This window comes from Mesoplodon densirostris, chromosome 12 (assembly GCF_025265405.1).
Source record: "Mesoplodon densirostris isolate mMesDen1 chromosome 12, mMesDen1 primary haplotype, whole genome shotgun sequence".
Lineage (NCBI taxonomy): Eukaryota > Metazoa > Chordata > Mammalia > Artiodactyla > Ziphiidae > Mesoplodon > Mesoplodon densirostris.
The window spans coordinates 65,157,547-65,180,128 of NC_082672.1; positions in this window are offsets into that span (position 1 = coordinate 65,157,547).

The following is a 22,582-nucleotide window of genomic DNA, read 5'->3' on the forward strand; positions in this document are numbered from 1 at the left end:
TCAGAAAAAAATGGAGTCAATAAACCCACTTTATTGCTTGTCTGACCATCCTGAGAGGGATTTATTAAACTATGAGGGTCACAGTCTAACAAATATATGGATACATTGCTGAACATCATAGAAGTATGATTCAAAATACTGTCATATCAAGAGTAGCCAAAGACCTTGTCATGTTTAGACTTGGAGAAGAGGATTTTGGAGAAAGTTTGAAGGATAAAAATATGCCTTAAAATAAGTTAAACATACTTATGAGCTATAGCAGGGGTCAGCAAACTATGGCCCTTGGGCCAAAACTGGCCTGCCATGTTTGTGTAAATAAAGTTTTATTGGAACAAAGCCACATTCATTCATGTTGTGTATTGTCTATGGCTACTTTGCCCTGTAACAGCAGAGTTGAGTACAGTAAATCCCCTACATACAAACCTTCAAGTTGCAAACTTTCAAGGATTCAAATGTGCATTCGCGTGTCCAGTCACGTAAGTTAGTTCGCGTGTCTGAAGTACATTGTCACGTGCATGTCTCCTCTACAAGTGGTTGTGCTTTTGTGTACTTTACTGTACAGTACTGTATAGAGTATGGTAGTACAGTACCTTTATTTCAAGACCAGGATGTCTGGAAGCAAGTGTAAAAGCAGCGGTGATGTAGCTGGTACTGCTAAGAAGCACCAAGTGATAACAATGGAAACAAGTGAAAATAATTGAGAGCAGAGCAAGGCAAAAGATGGTAGATGTTGCTTGTTCTTATAACATGAATCGTTCAATCACTGGCATGATTCTAAAGAATAAGGTCAAGATCATGGAACATGTGAAGTCTGTTGTGCTGACGATGTGACAGTAATATTGAAGAAGTGTGGAAAAGTGATGGAGGAAATGGAGAGAGAAACTTCTCAGTGTGTGGATGCAGGATCAGCATCAGCGTCATATCCAGCTCAGTTTAATGCTGGTTCAGGAGAAAGTTAAAAGGCTTTATGAAAGCTTGAAGAAGAAACACAGCAAAGAATCAGAGGGCTCATCTTTTAATGCCAGCCATGGCTGGTTTCATTGGTTCAAGGCTAGAGCCAACAACCTTCACAATGTAAAAGTAAGTGGCGAGGCAGAGAGTGCAGATACAGTAGCTGCCTGGGAATTTCCTGAAACACTTCGAGAAATTATTGATGAAGGTGCATATTTACCCAAGCAGGTTTTTAATGTGGATGAGACAGGACTGTACTGGAAGAGAATGCCAGACCAAAGTTACATCAGTAAGGAGGAAAAGTTGATGCCAGGCTATAACGCAGCAAAGATAGGCTAACTCTGTTGTTTGGTGGCAATGCTTCTGGCGAGGTGAAGCTGAAACCTCTCTTAGTTCATCATTCAGAGAACCCAAGAGCTCTTAAAAACATAGCCAATGGCTCTCTTCATGTTGTATGAAAGAGTAACCCCAAAGCCTGGGTTACACAGGCCATTTTCCAAGACAAGGTTTTCCACCACTTTATCCCAGAGATAGAGAAATATTGCTTGAAGAAAGACATCCTGTTCAACAGTCTTTTGCTGTTCAACAATGCTCTGGGCCACCCCCCATCCATGGATGACTTTCATCCCAACATCAAAGTAGTGCATCTGCCACTGAATACCAAGTCCCTCATCCAGGGACCAGGGAGTTATACCGACTTTCAAGAAATATTATTTATGTCACACCATTCATTAGGCAGTAAAGGCAAGTGACAAATCAGGAACAACCTTTCGACAACTTTAGAAGGACTATAACATCTACGAGGCCATATAAAACATTGACTTTGCTTGGTGTGAGGTTACAGCTGTCACCATGAATGGGGTTTGGAAGAACATTTGCCCACAGTTTGTTCACGATTTTTGTGGATTTGAGAAGGTGGATGAGGAGTCCAAAGAGGTCTTCAGGAACTTAGTGACCCTCAGCGAGAAGCTGGAGGTAGATCTGCAAGAGGACGACTTCACTGAACTCCTATTAGAGTACAGTATTATACAGCTGATTGCGTTAGTTGGGTACCTAGGCTAACTTTGTTGGACTTACGAACAATTTGGACTTAATGAACGTGCTCTCAGAACGGAACTCATTCATATGTAGGGGACTTACTTCAAGGCCTAAAATATTTACTATCTGACCCTTTAGAGGGAAAAACATCATCTGTGAGCTAGAGAGATTTAAGTGTACACCTAGAACAAATGGATGAAAAATATATTAAGGTGAAATTTTTGCCAAATAAAACAAGCTTTCTAGTAATTGGAAATGAGCTGCCACATATAAAAGGGAGTTTTACAAAACAAAATGTATTTAAGACTCAGCTAGATGGGGTGTAGAGTATTCATATGCTGACAGATCTATATCACCTTCAAATTCTTCTCTGTCTCTTCCTATAGTCAGTTATTTACCAAGTCTTTTAATGATTTTCTTCAAAGTTCTTGCACATCCATCTGTTTCTTTCTACCTCCACACTTGATATTATTTACCAGGTGTTTCTCCACCTCACCCAACAATTTCTATTCTAATCAGTTTCCTTGCCTCTGATTTCTCCCATTTGAATCTCTCCTACAAATTATGTTTTAGTCTAATTTTCCTATGTAGTAATTTGCTTTTGAAACCCCACTACATCCTTAAGAAACATCCTTAGGCTTCCCTGGTGGCGCAGTGGTTGAGAGTCTGCCTGCCGATGCAGGGGACGCGAGTTCGTGCCCTGGTCCAGGAAGATCCCACATGCCGTGGAGCGGCTGGGCCCGTGAGCCATGGCCACTGAGCCTGCGTGTCCGGAGCCTGTGCTCTGCAACGGGAGGGGCCACAACAGTGAGAGGCCCGCGTACCAAAAAAAAAAAAAAAAAAAAAGAATCATCCTTGGTTTTGCCTTTTGACTGTGGGGTAATATGCAGAATTCTTAGACTGCTATTCAATTCTTTTCAACGTTTGGCTCTTACCAGTTTCTGAACTTTGTCACCTACACTCTTCTCCATGGACACTGAGGGCAAGTGAAATGAAGAAATTAATTGTTCCCAAATATTTTGTACGTGTTTATGCCTTGAGCTTTTAAATATTTTTACAGCAGTTTGATTTCAAACTTCTCCAAAAATTACCTCTGAATCCTTATAGTTCTTTCTTCAGCATAAATTTGGCCCTTAGTATATATATTTGTGTGGTCCTTTACTTTGGATGTGCTCACCTCAGATGGAATTTCTTAGTTCTATATTTAGAATGGAGGTTCTTGGTCCTATACTTGGAATGAACCTTCTTGATTCGACACATGAAATAGAGGTTCATTAGCATGTGCTATTTCACGTTCTCTGTGTCTCGAGTGGTCCCTATCCATAGAAGCTACATGGTACATGTTCATAGATGATGAGTATTTTTTTTTTAAAAAGGCAGTAAATTTAAAATATTTTTTGTGGGGTTTTGTCCCTTCTCCAACCCTATGGAAAACTTTACTAGATAAGGAAGTTAAGAATTAGACTCCACCCCCCCTTATTTTCCCAGCTGCAACATTCATTAATTGCGTGACTGTGGGCAATTCATTTAGCCTCTTCATGCCTGTGTTTTGCCATTTGTAAAACAGAAATAATAATACGTAGCTTATAGGGATATTGTGAAGCACAATTAATGTTTGTAAGTGCTTTTTAGCAAATTCAGTGTCATAGAAATGTAAAATAGCCTTAATTTAAAATATGCATGCATAATGATTCATTTAATAAACACAGAGAGAACTGTTTATATGAATTTACGTGTATGAATCTGGATTGCAATATTAACAATTTGTTTTAACTTGGAAATAGACTTTGCTCATTTCTGACATTTTGTATTTGCATTTTGATATCTCCTCCTAACAGTGAATACTTATGTGATTCATGTGGGTCAGTAGTTCTCCACCATGGCTGCACATTAGTGTGTGCTGATGACCAGGCTTCACTGAATTAAATAAACTCTTTGGGGATGGGTAGCCTAGGTATGGGTATTTTTAAAAAACATCTCAGGTGATTCAGCCAAGATTGAGAATGGCTAATGTCTGTCTCAATGTGTATGTACATTATCATAAGACTTCTTGATGAAAATATTCATCTATAATGTATTTAAATATATTTTGATTGACATTTTGAACTGCATGATGAATTTGTACTGAAAGAGCTCAAAATTACCTTTTGGCAATAATATTCAATGAATCTCGGATGCCCTTTTTGAATTTGTCAGATGGAATAGCATAGACCCACATGAGTAATCCTCAACTATTACTTATTGAAGGAATGGGGTGGTGACTCTTGCTTTCACATACTTATATTTGTCTGATTGTACACAGATATATGCTGGAGCCGAATGTGTATGTAAAATTATATGTTATAAGGCATACAATACACCTCACGATTATACTGGTTTTACATGAAAATTATTTTATAAATCACCTTTTGCATTTCTTAAATGCAAATTGATTTTTAGTCACCACTAGGTTAATTGCTATACATCTTCTTTCAGTGCTATCAGTACATGATGAAGGAATGCATTTTCTTTTAAAAGAAGGTTTTGAAAATATAATTAGACAGGAAAAACTTATAAATAATTATATTTATGTATGACAAATCTACTATTTTATTGTTAGGTCTGCTATTCCATTTTCAAGTAGATTTTAGAAATTTGGCTTTAGGCTTTATTTTTACATGAACTTAAGTAGAGAGATATAGGTATAGGTGCATGCACGTGTGTCTGTTTGTAAATAAAATAGACCTTTGAAAGTCTGTGACTTTTTCCAGTTAATGAATTCTAAGAATTCTTCTCACAATTCTTTAATGCATAAAGAGGTCAAGAATCCAACTAGAATATGCCCATGTTTAAATCAGCTACTAGCTTTTCAAATTACTTTTCAAAGTGGAGAGAAATTTGAATTCTGCTTATGAAAAATGCAGCTCTTGCTCATCCTGGAGTAAGTACATTGATTTTGAGTTCTTCAGTTGCCCTTTAGATCCAAAGGAAGGAAAACTTAACTTTCTACTTTTGATGGCACAATATTATCTCTTTTCTTTAGTATTTTTTCTTAATAGATGATTTAAAACTTCAAAGTTTCTAGCCAGAAGTGTACAGTATTTTAATAAAATACTTTCTGAATGATCTCAGATCATGCTCACAGTTCCTAATTATTCATGATGACATTTAAAACCAATCCACTTGCAGTTGATAGGGATAGCATTATATTGTGATGTTCAGATTTGCTAGAGATGACATTTTTCTCCCTTTGTTACATTCTGTTAACAACCTGTCCAGTACAGCATAATTTTTGCTTTGATACCAATTAAGCAAATTGCAATACAGCCATAATCCAATTGCTGATGAATGATGTGAAACCATAGTTTATCATAATACAGTGATATAAAACACAACAAAAAAGAACAAATGGGCTGCGACGGTACGGATAATATTTGCTGAACTATTTACATGATTAATGCTCTTATAATGTTTGCATTCTCATTGTCATATATCATCTGTATGTTTTTAGTTTTTTTTTTTTTCTGAACAAGACAACTTTGATATTGTAAAATGAAAAGCAGAGTATTGCAAAGGAAAATTATGCTGGAATAATAAAACAGTATCTGAGTATTGCCTATGTAACAAGCATATCACTCCTAAAATATTTTAATTCTAACTTAATTTAGGTCCAGTGACACTGTTAATAGTGGTGGAATTTTCTTTCTTTGGAATAACAGAAACTCACTTTATATTTTCTTTCACTAAATAACTGGACTTATTTCAAATATAACCAGTAATACTATGTTATACTAATACTAATACTAATGAAATAGTTCATTAAATATTACTAACAATGGTATCCTTAATTTAAAAACTAATTATATCTTCTTAACTGTGTTTTATTATTAAAAATAAAAAAGGAACTTTTTGAAACAATCACAAATAAGAGTTTGATTCATTAAGCTATGGGTGTGAGCTGACTTTTTTTTTTTAAACTCCTGATCAGCCCCAACAGAAAGCTGTCAATGGTCTGTTTTGTCCCTACAACTGTTCATGAGTTTATTGTGATCTAGCATTCTTGGAAAGTTAACTCAAGTTACAAATTTTCTCTGTGACAGTTACTTACTTAGAATTTACTGTCAGGAATTAATAATGGGTGAAGTAGGTTCTAAGACCTGTAATGTGCCTGTTGTAGGCTACTGAATTTATATATTTTTTATTGTATTACTTATAATTTTGTTCACCTCTATCACATTGCAGGTAGTTCTTGAATCCCATGTTATGCAAAACCATATATGCTTCTGAATGTCATAACATTTTGCAGAGGTGAACTGGCGACATATTTATGCACAAAAGCAGGTATTATTTTTTTAATTGATCTCAAATATAGCAAATGTCATATATATTTGCTGTGTCGAAAGCTTTCAATCCCACTGTGTTTTGAGACTCAGAAATGTTTCTGGACTTATCAGCATCTTTTTTCCCTCTTTTTCTTCCTTGCTATTCTTGCTGATTTTTGATATCCTTGGAACAAGAAATCTGTTTAGCGTTAGAATGTAAATCCCTTTCCAAACAACACTCAGAAAGAAGGCAAGATTTGCTCCCTGGAAAGTAAGCATTACTCACTTCGGGCCAAGGAAATGACAGTTATGGAAAAGGCAGGCTGGAAACAACATAGATTTGGCTATATTTCATCCCCACAAATGCAATGCTTCATAAATACGGAGGACTGACAATGTCAAGAAACCCCTCATGTTATAGGATGCTACATGGCTTTGGCCTGCTGAGAAACAATAGCAGCAGGAACAATCTGGCATTGAGCAAACAGAAATGAGTGGTTTTTTATGAGCAAAGGCATTGACCATGATTCAAAAAGGCAGACATACAGACTGTGCCAGGTTCCTCAGAGAGTAGCTATGGCTCTGAACCCAAGGATAATATTTCCCTGTGCACTACATGGAATGGACCATTGGACCCTCCAGCCAGGCCTCAAGCATACCTATGATCAATTCTTTTAAAAAGGGAATTGTTAACTGTTAATATTGGGGACTAAACCCACAATTACAGAGTCTTGGCATGTTCGAGATTGACACTGGCAGATCAAGATTAGAACTCAGGCATGCTTAACTTAGAAATGTTTTTTTAAATGCATGTCAGTCATGCAATGCTATAAACACTCAGAGGTTTATTTATGTGACATGTACTTGTGATTTTTTTAACATAGAATAAAGACAACATTATCCTTGAACAATAACTCAACAAATAGTTATTGCGTATATACTATGTACCAAGAATTAATACTTCCTGGATTTGGGGAATGAACATCAAGTAACCTAGTTTTTAGATATTATCCTATTACTTTTCCCAAATCTACTTCAAATCTACTTTTTTCTTTTGGGGTTTCTGGTTCCTGAATGATGCAATGAGATAGTTAAACTAGACAGTTTCTAAGGGAAAATTTCAGGTAAAAATTCTGTAGTTCTATTCTGTTTAGAACTATTCACTGTATAACCATGCCCTTATTTATATTGTGTGTAATTTTAGGTTTTTCAGGTGTCAGGTTTGCTTGAAATATATAAAATCTCCCTTTTAAAGGATTGATTGTAGCAATCTTTGGTGAGATTGTGGGTAGTAGAATATAAACATTTAGTGTGCATTTGGAGAGACATTAGATTCTTATATGTCAGTCTGTCTCTAACTATATCCTCTATAGGAGACTAAATTGTAGCCTGTCAGATTTCCAAGGTCAGGTGTTGAAAACATAACAGGAAGAATTCCAAATTGTCAGTCTTATCCAAAATGGACTTGTCTGCAATATCTACATACACACACAAAAGTAAACAAAAGGAAACTTTTTTTGGTAATATTTAGTTACAACATTAACTATGCACATAATTAAAATATTTAATGTTTTAGGTTTTATATAACAACAAACATACAGAGATGGATAGAACTAGAATAAGCATTAGTGATAAATTAACAAAGAATAAAGGAGAAGATAATATTATTTAGCAAACATCAGCATGATTACTGAGCACATGGACTAAATATTTATTCAATTTGGTTGGGACTTTTCAAATCATACATGAGCTTAAGGTTGTTTTTTGTTCATATTGGATTGGCCAAAAGTTCATTCGGGTTTTCTGTAGCATCGTACAGAAAAACCCAAACAAACATTTTGGCCAACTTATATTATATGTTCAGTATGCTTGTATTTAGTAAATGCTAATTGCAATAAATTAAGACAAATAAAAATGGTCAAATTATAAATTGTAAATGCTCTATGAGCCCACCTAGCATCTCTATCTAGAAATGATGAAATGATAACCTTCCAAAGGATATAACTAACCTTGGCACATCACTGAGGATCCTAATTTAATGGGTAAAGAGCAGAAATAAAAAGTCACCGTTGGGCTTCCCTGGTGGTGCAGTGGTTGAGAGTCTGCCTGCCGATGCAGGGGACGCGGGTTCGTGCCCCGGTCCGGGAGGATCCCACATGCCGCGGAGCAGCTGGGCCCGTGAGCCATGGCCGCTGATCCTGCGCGTCTGGAGCCTATGCTCCGCAACGGGAGAGGCCACAACAGTGAGAGGCCCGCGTACCGCAAAAACAAAAACAAAAACAAAAAAAACCAACAAAAAAAAGGGCATCATTTTACCTGTGTTCTTTCCCACAGCTTTATTATACTACACAACAGTTCTCCACTATAATATAGAATAATATGTCTTATTTAATTTTTCTGACCTTCTTAGCTCTTAATCCCTAAAGGATATGATAATGGTTTCTATGAAGTACCTGCCCACGAGCCTTACATTGAGAAAAATCTGGACATTGATACAGTCCTTCTGAGGGTCTCTCTCTAAGCCAGAAGTTAATCACATTATTTCAACATTCTGTTGTGCTTATTCTCTTAGCAAATTTGGACAACAGCCTCTCTTAGTGAAGTCTTTATCGAGACCACAGTTTAAATTAAAAACCTGAAATTTTTCTTCATAAATTCCATGAGAGGCAATTTTTTCATAATATTGGAGGACTTTCATTTAGATATATGTTTCAATATTATCAATTTCTACAATATATAACTTGTATCTGTTATATTCATTGTATGTTGCAAAGTAAAAAGTCATGTTCAATACTGCGTTGCTGTTGCTGAGAAAGCTGTCATTTACTAATCAACAATGGTTTGGGATTATGAGGGTTTTTTCTTATTTATGTACATATTATTTAAAATCACCATTATTTCATGATTGTAAGAATGTGTTAGCTGTCTATTTTGTAACAATTTTTCAGGAAAAAATAAAATGCTATCCCATTCATTGTGCAAATCAACTGTGAAAGGTTCCCAACCCCAAACACTTTAAAATGTTATTAAAAGAAGTAGGAACCTCTTGGAATTTAGGAAATAGAGTAACTTAAATCCATTACCACTTTTATTCACAAATATCACTAACTTTATGTCTGAGAGCAAAGATCAGGAAAAAATGATTTCATCTAATTATACTTACTAATTTATGCTAATAGCAGAATCTTTAAAATGTTATAGTTAGTATCAAATAATGAGATTGAGTAAAACAGTGTCTAAGATGCTTTTTCAAAAAAGTTATTACAATTCTGGACAATCTGGTTTTAGTTGGAGAAAAGCTTCCTGCTCTTTGGGAAAGTAAGGACCAACCCAAGCGCGTCAGGTAAGGGAGCAATGGTAGCTGTGGTCCCTAACGATGGCCTGACAAGAACATTATAGAGGGCACAAACAGATCCTCCTTGGTCTAATGATGATAATCATTGCTGCCATTTATTAAGCATGTACTTTGTGAGAGGTGTTCTGTGATCCCTCTGATATATCATCCAAGCTCTATCACCTTTCATCCTGACTCTTCCAATAGTCTCCTGACGGATCTTCCTGTTCTAAACTTGCCTTCCAGTAGCTTATTCTTCTCATTGCAGCCACAAACATAATCGTTTTAAAGGCAAAATTCAGATCATGCTACTTCTTAAAACCCTTCAGCAACTTCTCACAGCCCTCAAAATAAGTTTAACCTTTTTACAATGACCTGCAAGGCTCTATGCCATCCGGCCCATGCATCCCTCTCTGATCCCATTCTGTACCACTCTTCCTACACACAATGGCTTTCCAGTATTCAAATGCCACTCTGTGTCAGCTCAGACCCTTTGCTTTTGTTCTCTCTGCCTATGCAGTCCTTCCCTTGGCTTTTTGGGTGGGCATCTCCTTCTCATTCTTCATGCTTCAATTGATATTTCACATTCCAAAGTAAAGCAAGTCCAGTTCTTCTTTCCATGAAATCAGAGATTTTGTCAGTCTTGTTCATCACTGAATCCATACCTTAAGTATAACTAGTACATGGAGGCACCCAAACATGAGCACAGTGGGGAGAGTTTAGAGTTCATGCTGGGTTTATATTCCAACAGAGTAATAGACTTGCAAAGCATGTGATTTTGGGAAAGTCACTTAACTGGCCTGTTCCTCAGTCTCCTCATCTGTGAAATTGGGCTGATATTAATAATTTTTATCTTACAGGGTTGTTGTAAGAATTAAATGAGATAATTTACACAAAATGTTTAAAACAGAGACTTCCCTGGTGGCGCAGTGTTTAAGAATCCACCTGCCAATGCAGGGGACACAGGTTTGAGCCCTGATCCAGGAAGATCCCACATGCCACGGAGCAACAAAGCCCGTGCGCCACAACTACTGAGCCTGCGCTCTAGAGCCCATGCTCTGCAACCAAGAGAAGCCACCACAGTGAGAAGCCCATGCACCACAACGAAGAGTAGCCCCCGCTCACCGCAACTAGAGAAAGCCCTCTTGCAGCAACGAAGACCCAACGCAGCCAAATATAAATAAATAAATTTATTTAAAAAAAAATTAAAACGGTGCTTTGCATGCACCATGTAACCATTGATGTTAACTATATTTATTTGTTATAAATTTTTCTCTAATCCAGCAATTCTGAGAGTGTGGTTTCCAGACTAGCAGCATCAATATCACTCTGAAATTTCTTAAAAATGAAAATTCTACTACCCTGCCCCCAACACTGAGTCAGAAACTCTGGGAATGAGGGGTAAACAAGCTGTAGTTGAACAAGCACTGCAGGTGATTCTGGTGCCTGCTTACATTTGCTGTCATCCATACACTTCTCCAAAGACTGTTGGGAGGATTAAATAGACAGATCTATAAAGACCCTTAACATGATACCTCATAAATGGTAAATTGGCAACAAAATACAGCTGTTATTCTTATAATATGATAGTTTTTTTCCCCCAAATCTAGAGAATCTGTAGTTAAAGGACAAGGGTTTTGTCTATATTTTTAAATTCTAAATCTTCAGTTCCTGGAAGATTGTCTACCACATGTTAGCTGAGTAAGTGATTAAATGATGAATGAATGCCCAGTGAGATGCTGCCTAGGGGCAAAATGTACCAAACCTTGTTTCTCTGTGTATCTTAGCAATAGCTCTTCTAATTTTCCTTATTAGGATTTAGAGGGCAGGTGGGTAAATTTGCATAAGATTTCTCAGGTTATCTCGGGAGGGAATAAACTCCAATTCTTATCACCAGGATTCAGAGTAAGGAAGACATTTGCAGAACAGACAAGGTTGCCAAAAGCAAGGTTAAATGGCAGGGTGGAAGAGGTACCTGAAATAAATCTAATCTATTGAGCATCCCTTGATGAAAGGATCTAAGTGTCTGTGTCCTGTCATGATTTGTGGCAGGCATTGAAAGCTTCCCTAAACTCACTTACTCTAGTGCACTGTTTGAGCTTGGAAAACCGTGACTTTACTAATTACAAAAGCTACAGCTTCAGAACTCAAGATTGAGGCTCCTGGGTAGCCAGGGCATTGCAGGAAAGGAGAATTCTCAATAGATAACTGAGAGCCTTAAAGATGTTGTACTAATACTCCCAAAGAGACATAAATTCTGTTGGAGCTCACATCCAAACTTAACTTTTTCATATTTAAAAGCCCAGGATCTTTCTAAAACATCACATTGTCATAGAACACAAGAAGACTTCAGGAACAGTGTATAGAATTCTTGCTTATACCTTTCAAATACCGTAGTTTATTTAAAAGATCTACGGGTAAAGGAAGATAAGTTCAAAGGTGGGTTTGATGCTCTTTGTCGGGAACTTGGAACTTCCATAGCAGGGCTAGAGCACCTGCACAGCCAGCAGCCTGGGACCCGTGCAGGTCACTCAGGGTGAAATGTCCCCTGCTGTGAATATAGAACTGCTTGACCTCCCTGCCAGTATGGATAACCAGTCCTCTTTCTAGGTTCAGATGGCTCTTCACTCAGCTTATCCTTTCCTTGAATAAAAGTCATGAATATGGGGCTTCCCTGGTGGCGCAGTGGTTGAGAGTCCGCCTGCCGATGCAGGGGACACGAGTTCGTGCCCTGGTCCGGGAAGATCCCACATGCCGTGGAGCAGCTGGGCCCGTGAGCCATAGCTGCTGAGCCTGCAAGTCCAGAGCCTGTGCTCCGCAATGGGAGAGGCCACAACAGTGAGAGGCCCGCGTACCGCAAAAAAAAAAAAAAAAAAAAAAAAGTCATGAATATGGTCCAGAGTAACAGCCTCACTTAGCATTCTTGCTGGCATCAAGCTCAGCATACCGACAGTAGAAGTTTAATAATGCAGAACTGCTTCTTTAGTTGCCTGTAGCAAGCAGTTTCTTCATTTGAAATATCCCAGTGTGCAATTTCTATTAGGGACTACATTTAAAAATCTTAGCACAGCCTTCTAGTAATTACTCCAGAAACCAGCTTTAATGATCTTCAGTAACAAGTCTACCCTGAAAACTGAGAAATACTGGCACATGGAATTGAGGCAACTGGGGGCAGGTGGGGAGTGGGTGTCTGGTTAGAATGGGGGTTATGAAAACGGAGTTTCAACCCAAATGCTTTAATGATTTCAACTCATGTCCTTCTCTTGAGCTGAGAATATCTAAATTCTTTCTCCACACAGAGTGGTGTGGGGACCAGTCCAGCAGCTTGGCATCACCTGGGAGCTTGTTGCAGAATCTCAGACCCCACCCCAGACCAATTGAAATAGAATATTTAATTTAAGAAGATTCCCAGGTGGTTATACACACATAAGAATTTGAGAGGCTCTGTTCTAGGCCAGCATTTCTCACTGTTAGTGCACAGGAGAATCACCTGGGGAACTTTCCAAATTCCTATGCCCAGGCCCACTCTAGACTGATTAAATTAAAATCTCCAGATGGGCCCCCTGACATCTTTTTTTCCTTAAAGCATGCCAGATGATCTTGATGATTTCAATATGTGGCCAAGACTAAGAACCATTTTTTTCTGAAGTAAAAAGAATTCCTCCAGTTTTTATATTATTTATAAAGTTATTGTGATGTACATGATCTATTTGTGACAAGAGAAACATTACTCGTTATTTCAGAATCTTGTTATTACAAAATGGAGTATATAAGATATACTTATATATCCTGTTATATCTATTTTATATAAACAATACCTTTATACTTTTATTTTTCCATAAAAACAAAAATTAAAATAAAGCAAAAATGTATATTTCAGCAAATGTAACATATCCATGTTCTCAACTATATTCTTGTGTGTTGTTTATACAGAAATATGTTTAATGGCTAAAAAGTTGATCATTGCTATTTTTCAACTAACCTCACTGTGTTCTTTCCACCTGGACTTGGCAGCTGTGGGCATTTTTTCACTCTAACTCCACTGCTGAATAGACACCCAGCTACAAAATGTTGAATAAAAATTTACTTACAACCATTGTAGCTCATTGAAGGGATGTAGCTTAGTTGCTAAAATGTCAGATGCAACCCCGTAAGTGAGTTGCTTTTAAAAACATCCCCCGCAGGCTTACCTTCCCTTCTACCCAGCAATTGCATTAATAGGTGGTTTTAAAAGGTGGCTGGTCCTCTCAAGATGTTAGCTTCTTTTAAATTTCTTTTAATCAAGATCTGCCTCTAATGCTCTTCATTTACTCTCTTAAGTGAAAGTCTAACATGAAAGCCAATTCCAAGCCACTGTCGGGGGGCTGTGGAAATAACTGCTACAGGGACTGGACCGAAACAGCAACCTGGTACCTCTTCTTTGAAGTCTGGCCACCTGTGAGTTCCTATTGATCTTGGGCAGCCAGGCTTCAAAAGGATAAGGCTGCATTTCTCCCCCACCTGGCCACTGCATGTTATAACACTTTTAAGTCAGCAGGGGCTACTTTCAAGTGAAAATTTGGATTAAGATGCTAAATTGTGAGTGGTGAATAGCTCATAGGGTAGCTTTTAAAACATAAATATGATTTGAGATCTGCTCAGCAGTATCTTCTCCACCTCCTTCCTTTGCCCTCTTGTCACCCTCAGTCTTTCAAAGGTCAGGCTTCTTTCAAATTAGCTTCTAAATCAGAATTTAATGAAGTCACTAACATGAAGGTGAATAGTTGCTAGATCTAGAGCAATCAAGAAACTGAAAAGCCAAATTAGCTTCCCACCTACATCTATTGGCCTTGTAATGAAAAAGAAAAGTTGTTTGAAAAACTAAACGTTTTTTCTTTTTCTTTACTCTTGGCTGCAATCAGAATGGTGATTTATTTATAGATAAAAAATTGAAGAGTCTCATGTTGCGATTCTACATATTTACTCAAGTATGTGTATTGAGACAGTTTCTACTGGCATGTTATAATCCTAAAGGGTTCCCAGCTCCTTACCGGGTCTTTTTAGTATGTGAGAGTCAAAGGAGAAGAAAGAAAGCATAAAAAGAGAAGATTGTAATATACAGGTTTAGTAGTTTAAAATACTTTCCTTTGTATTCTTTGAGATTAATATATAATTAAGAATATAAGACCACTATCTTACATCTATAGTGATAGCATTTTCCTTTAAAGTGGCCTATTCTGTTAAACATATTTTTAAATGTTATCCACTAAGAAAATGCTAAGCTTTAGAGTTTTTATTTCCCATTTTAAGCCTCAGAAAACAAATGTCTTCATGTAACTATGATTTGAAAGGATTTTTTTTTTCCTGGATGCCATCCTGCAATGGCTTATCCAAGAAGGATGTGTGTCTAGTATAGTATCAGAGTTCCCCTACTTGGAGGTTCTCCCACTTGAAAGAGTCCAGATCAGGTTTGGGTAAAACCAGAATAATCCTGAAGATTTGGTCCAAATCAGTTGCTAGAAAAATGTCAGAAATGCAACCAAATCTATAATCTGGTTCCAAGATTAATCATAATTTCTTCTACTTTTCCATTAGAAAATTGGCATCTGCCATTCCGAGTAGGGAAGATTATAATCCTAGATGAGGACATGGGAGAGAAATGGAAAAGTTAGACAAAGGAAATATGTATGTCACTCACTTTTGAGACGGTCACATCACAGATATAAATGACAAATGCCACCTGAAGCTGTATTGTCTATTAGGCAATTTGTGCAATTTGCAATTATTTATATACTTAACCTATCTACAGATATAAATTTTCAAAGCACTCTTAAATTTTGCACGTTTTACACACAAAATGTTAATAAGAGTCTGCACTCTTAGAAGGGGAAGTACTGTCAATTTTATGCTGTGGAAGTAACATTTTATTTTTGCCAACACTAGCAAACTATGAAACAAAGCCCTCACTTTTTCTTTTAACATTTTATAGTTATAGGGCAATCACAGAGTTTTGCTTAGTCTCTGATAACAGAAATAATGTCAGCTATTCATTGATATGCACAAGTAACATTTCCATAAAAGTTTTGCACTGCTGCTACAAGAGGCTTGTTCCTGATTCTGTATGATAAGGAAATGACCTCCCATGTCCTTTTCTGATTAAAGATCTTGGCAGGACAGAAACATAAGAATGCCAACCCTCTGTCAGTATTCCTTTAATCTGTGACCCTGTATTTACTGGCTTTTATTTATCTGAAGTACCATCTATGACAAGTATTGTAATTGTGAAACATACATCTGCCTGAAACATAAAAATAAAAATTTTCTGGAATCACTTATTAGATGACTGTTTTTCCCCAGTGATCAAGATTTGGAGTATTTTCTGTGAGGTAAACACTGTCTTAATTATGAAATATCATATTTATCAGGAAATGAGTCATAAGTTCATGAACTATAGGAGGATATTGAATTTATATGCCAACTTTTTTAAGGGTCATCATTTTATTTCAAAACTTAAAATATCTATAATAAGTAGAAGACTCTCACAGAAAAAAATCTAAGAAAAACTTTTGACAAAGGAGATAGAATTTCCTCACTAACTACACCTTATACTAAAGTATAAAACAGTGTCTAAAGAAATTTAAGTTGCGAATGATGGGTTACTACTAAAACTTCCTTCAGCAAATACAAAAAATTAAGAGGCCCCAAGAGAAAGAACTGAAAAATTTAGTTGAAGATGAACATACATCACCTCCTGCAATCTTTATCTTGTTTAGACTGAAATTCTCATTAGATATTTTTGAAAACCACGAAATTTATGTACTAGAAAATTATCTTAAGTGTTGAGTTAATTAAAGATCTATGTGCACTAAAGCATAGAGAAACTATAATTACAGAATAATTTGGTTATTTTAGTGACTCACATAAGAAAACTAATATTTTTCTTCATATTCTAATCCAGGGTAATATTTCTTTGTGTTGCTGGGAAATGAGTATAATACACAAAATATTTATTCAAAATTAGAAATTATTTTCTTTCTCTCAGTAATGCCTGCTTATCATACATAGCTAAAAGGCTATTTCTCACTTTAACAGTAAAGTAGTCATTTTTACAAAGCTTTATGGTTTCAAAAATAGATAAAGCTTTATGTTGCTTCACATGAGCACTATGCATCTTTCATATGACTTGCAGAAAAATGAAAATGATTTAATCTCACAGTGTATTATTGCTATTAATTGGAGGAGTGATACTGTTATATTATTAGTGCTTTATTTTATAAATCTTTTTTTATCCCAGAAGATAGAAGAAGAATAAAAAATTAAATTAGCATTTTCTTCTCCTTACCTGTCATACTAACAATTATGTAGCAAATGACACAGGAGGTTATTTGCCTTTTCCCTTCATTCTCCTTAGAAACATGATCTAAGGAGAAAAATTACTCTATAAATAGGGTCTAGGAATTCTTTGAAGGTAAGAAGGACAGACAGAAAATCTATTCCAAATTGGAGGCACACATCACTGTTTTGGGGGACAGAATAAGCAGGAATAATGATTAGATATAGCTTGAGATAATATTCCCACTAGCACCAAATTTACACTTATGTATCATATCAATAACCATTGAACACAGAAGCCACATCTCTTGTTCAAGGTTCCAATCACCAGCATGGCCTTTGACCCTGTTGTATGAGTTAGACAGATGTTGGAATCTGCTTTGTGTTGGATGGATGGCAAAGACCACGATGTTTACCTGGGTTAAACACAGAGATTGGTACATGTGAGATTTATGGAACTTTTGCAATAATTCCATAACTCTCAGGTTGGAGAAAGCTGATTGTCCAACTTGTTAAGTAAAATCAATGCATGCGTTGCTCAACTTTGTTGCACATCTACTTTTTAGCCTCAGCAATTGTGATCATTTTCATTTATATGTTCCAACAAAAAGTGAAAAAAACACCATAATAGATTTTCATGATTTTTATCTTCTTTAAAATTTCTGCACTGTGGTTTTATATTTGATGAGCCAAAAAATGAGAGGGGTGTGGGAGATGAGGGTTTAATATACTATATTTAATAGGATCTTGACCTCCTTTGTACATATATACTTGCCCTTCTTAGCTCTAAAATATGTTTGATGCATTCTTTGAAAGATGAAAATAAAACTATGATGAAAAACAATATGACCTTTACTATTTTCAGATCATCTTTCTTGAGTTACGTTAAAACAACAAAAATATATTGAACACCAAGACCGCTTTTAGTGACAAACCTTGTACAGACAAGTTTTTATGGGAGCAAATAGCTAACATATCTAATCTACTCTAGAGGTTTAAGAAAGTACTCTTGGAGAAAATGATGTTTAAACTGAGAGTTGAAACAGTAACAAACATTAACCAGGCAAAATTGAGAAAGACAATAGGACTTGTTTGAGTGGAAACCAAAGGAGGAAATAAGCAAAGTGAGTCTTGAGTGTCCACCTAATAGGGCACATGTCCTGTTATAAAGTACATGGGACTGTGTTGTATTGTCTTGTCTTCTTAGCACTGGACTGGGTACATCACAGGTGTTCAATAAAAAAGTTCAAAGAAAAATGGATAAATGCAGGTTAGAGGCAAGGAAACAAATCACCTATTCCAAAAATAAAAATACTATCAACAAATACCTACTTCAGGTCGGTGATATTTGGGAAAACCATGAAGATAACAGTGACTCAAACAATAGAGAAAGAAGAGGTAAAGAAAATTGTGGTGATGGGGAAGAATTAGAGGGAAAGAATACAGAGCAAGTGAGAGATGAACACAATATATTTACATCATCAACTAAACACATTCGGTTCCATTTGTTCTCCTGACACCATGCTCTCACCCTTTTCTTTTTCTTCTGATTACTTCTCGTGGGTTTGTCATAATACACAACTTACAATCTAAGATGTTATTCTCATTTGTAGGTAAATGTGTAATACATCCTATCAAGATAACACACCAGATGGTTAGTGGACATACATTTAAGTTACTTCTTATCCAGTTTTGTTCTTTATATACAGAATAGGAATTATTATTAATAGTAGTAATTTCTCATAGTGATCTAAGAGATTCAAATAAATTGGAAATCAAAAATGCAAGGATTTGTCAATCTACCTTAAACATTTACTGAAGAAATAGCAATAATCCTTATTATTAACACACTTTGTGTGTCTGCGTGTTTTACAATCTTGTGTAAGCAGAGAGCTAAGAGGGCATGACCATTAAGAGAGCATTAAGCAGCAATGCAGCAACAAAGGGGTTCCCCGTGTGTGTGTGTGTGTGTGTGTGTGTGTTTATTTGAGATTATACATAATGTTGTGGACTCAGAAGTGCTTTCCTTATCAAATTCTCTCTCTTCTTCATCAGTTGCAGAATCCACCCACTTTGTCATCCACATCATCATCCATTATCCATTTTTCTTCCAGGTTGAGAAAACACTGAAGGATGAAAGCACTTTGAACTGACATTGGCAAAGCTAAATAACACAACTACCAGGCAGTTATTCAGGGCCTTGATTTCTTCCTAGGGTGTAAGTGACTGCTGCCATGCTGTTCGGTAGACTGATAGAAAGATGAGGGGACAGAGTTGCCTACTTCCTGCCAATCTATTTCAAAGGTGACTAGAGCTTCATGACCCTGGAAAGGACATTTCTATTTCTTCTTTCTGTTTTTATACTAGGCTGTTTAAATATTAGTGAAGGGAACAGTTGGAAACATTTAGTGGGATACAAAAGAGACAATCTTAAAACTATCACCTTTAGTTTAGAGTGGAGAGCCTGCAATAGTCAGCTTTTAGTAGGTAGAAAATAAAATGTGATGTTTCTATGAAGTATGGCCAAGCGGAGATTCGCCCTAATTGAAGGAGAAAGTGGAGTAATCGTTTCTATTTTCAGGGGAGCCACTGTAAAGCAGCATGTGGAATCAAACAAATGTGTTCAAATTTGCTAACATTCTCAGGCTTATTTAACCCAATACTCAATAATGCAAAAGAAAATCTTATGAGAAGCAACATGGTATTTGAGCTGATGTCATTTGTCATGAAATATTTTATGAAAATTGTTAATTTTAAAATGGAAAGTGAAGGTCCTTGCAACTTCCCAGGTATTTGAGGTTTTGTTTGTAACTTCTTAGAAGATAGTTTCAAATTAAAAAGCATAACTGGAGCTGACCAAGGAAGGGATGGCAAATTTAATGTTACTCTTCAATTTGTAATCATATTAAAACAATTCCTTCTTGCTGAGAGTCAGAGCAAAGTGATTGTTGAATATTTCTTTCAGTTCAATAATAGACCTTCTCCAGGAAACAACAAAAAAGACAAATCAATACACCAAAATGGTGCAAATAATTTTCCTTTGAATAGGAGGCAATAACACAAAATGTCTGAATTCTGACAGACTCAATTATTAAAGGGATTTGATGTCTAAAATTTTATATAGTATATCATTTGACTAGCACTGCAAAATTCAAAGGTGTAGTCAGTAAAGGAATATCAAATGTAACAGTCCAACTTTCAACCCACTGCTTCTGATAGTAATAGTAACACAGCCTTTCAGAGAGGACACTGCGAATAGATATAGAGGATAGATAAAGGGAAGATGAACATTGGAGTAAACTTTAGCTCTGTAAATAAATCTTTTAATGTTTTAATAACACTGATGAAAAAGCTATTTTCTAAAATTATTTTTATGGAAGTGACTGACATTCGGTACACTTTTATAGCCTTCCTCCCCAAAAGAGAGTGCAAGAGTAAAAACAACTTAGTTTTAAATTATTGAGCCAAATACCCTTGAAAAAATAAATAAATCTACTACAGTTCTAGAACGTAATGAATATGCTTTGGTATGTAATTGAGTAATTCACTTGATTCCAACCTGTTAATATTTATCTTTTTAGAAGTCTAAAAACGATTCAATACAAATATTGACCAGACTTTTCCCTGCTGTTCTAGTCTGAGGAGTAGATGTTGAGGTTGGATAGAGAGGAGCTGGGAGTGAGTGGACTTAGGCATTGACTGTAATCATAGCTGGCTTTGAACCTGCCTCCATTTTTGTGTTACTGATGTACAATTACAGACTGTTTTTATTCATTCATTCATTCATTCATTCATTCATTTATTTATTTATTTATTTATTTATTTATTTATTTATTGTGGTACGCAGGCCTCTCACTGTTGTGGCCTCTCCCGTTGCGGAGCACAGGCTCCGGACACGCAGGCTCAGCGGCCATGGCTCACAGGCCCAGCCGCTCCGTGGCATGTGGGATCTTGCCGGACTGGGGCACGAACCCGTGTCTCCTGCATCGGCAGGCGGACTCTCAACCACTGCGCCACCCGGGAAACCCCTGTTTTTATTTTTTAATAGTCAAAGCAACCAAACAGGTCATATATTAGTGTTCTGAAGCTTAAAACTCTACCAATAAACTTAATTTTTTTGATCCAACTTGATTAATTGCAACACCATTATAGGTCATTTGTTTTGGCACTAAACGAGGGCTCTCTCTCTCTCTCCCCTTCCCTTCCGTCCTTCTTTTATTCCTTTATTCTGTTTGTCTTCTTTTTCCCTTCCTTCCTCCCCCTCTTCCACTTCCCCCTCCTCTTCTTCCTCCGTCTTTTTTTTTTTTTGTCTTTGTCACTCTGTCATTTCACATTACTCAGAACTCAGATATGAAGATAAACCAAGTGAAGTAAGTCAGACAAAGACAAATATCATATTATATCACTTATATGTGGAATCTATAAAAATGATACAAATGAACTTATTTACAAAACAGAAACAGACACTCAGACTTAGGAGACAAACTTATGGTTACCAAAGGGGAAAGGGAAAGGGGGAGGGATAAATTAGGAGTTTGGGATTGACATATACACACTACTATATATAAAATAGGTAAACAACAAGGACGTACTGTATAGCACAGGGAACTGTATTCAATATCTTGTAATAACCTATAATGGAAAAGAATCTGAAAATTATATATATATATATATAACTGAATCACTTTGCTGTTCACCTGAAACTAATACAACATTGTAAATTAACTATACTTCAATTAAAAAATAAAAAAGGGAAGAAAAGAATACAACCAGAGTGATGGCCCTTAATACTTTTCTGAATCTAACGTTGTCAGGTTAATCTAAATTCATACAAATTTTAAGTATATGAGTTTCTTTGTTAAGGTTATTTTAGTTACATAAAGTTATTTAGTTTTTAAAATGTCCAGTAGTAAAAAGAGAGGTTTTTTTTCACCTTTCTTTTCACATATTCTTTTCCCCAGAGAAGACTAGCCTTACAATATGCACATTGTCCCTTTGTTTGTTTGTACTATTTTAATACTGCCTCTCTTAAACTTAAAATTGAGATATCTCTACTTTTTTCCCAATTTATCTGACTTCCTTTATATCAGTCCACACTACAGAATCATCCTCAATATTTATTTTCAAAAGACAGGAACACTTCAGAGTAATAGATCTAATTCTGCCAAAATCTACTTTAGCTGCAAAGCCGAAACATATTCTTGCTCTGTGATTTCTGGTTCTCACTCCATTGTGCTGATCTAACTGAGTGTTCACTTTCTTCCAACATTCATATCTCTGTATTATTTAACATTTTTACTTGCAGTCATTTCATAATACTATTAAGAGAAAAATCTTTTTTTATGTTATAATGAAGTCAAAAATAAAAATAAAAGCTCCACAATTACAGAGATTTACAGGTAAAGTGTAAAGACAGATTTGATTGTACCTCAGATAGATTGTAAGAAAAGTGTTTCAGGGTGAGATCTGAGACATGCAGGTCTCCTAAACCTCCACAAAAACTTGTGGTTTCACTCTAGAAGATTCCCCAGGTTAAATCTGAAGGATTCCACATAAGGGTGAGATGAAAAGGCAAGTCCTGTCATCTCTTAAATGGTGGAGACTAGGTCTTCTAGGTCCTAGTCCCTTCATGTCTGGCCCTTCAGTG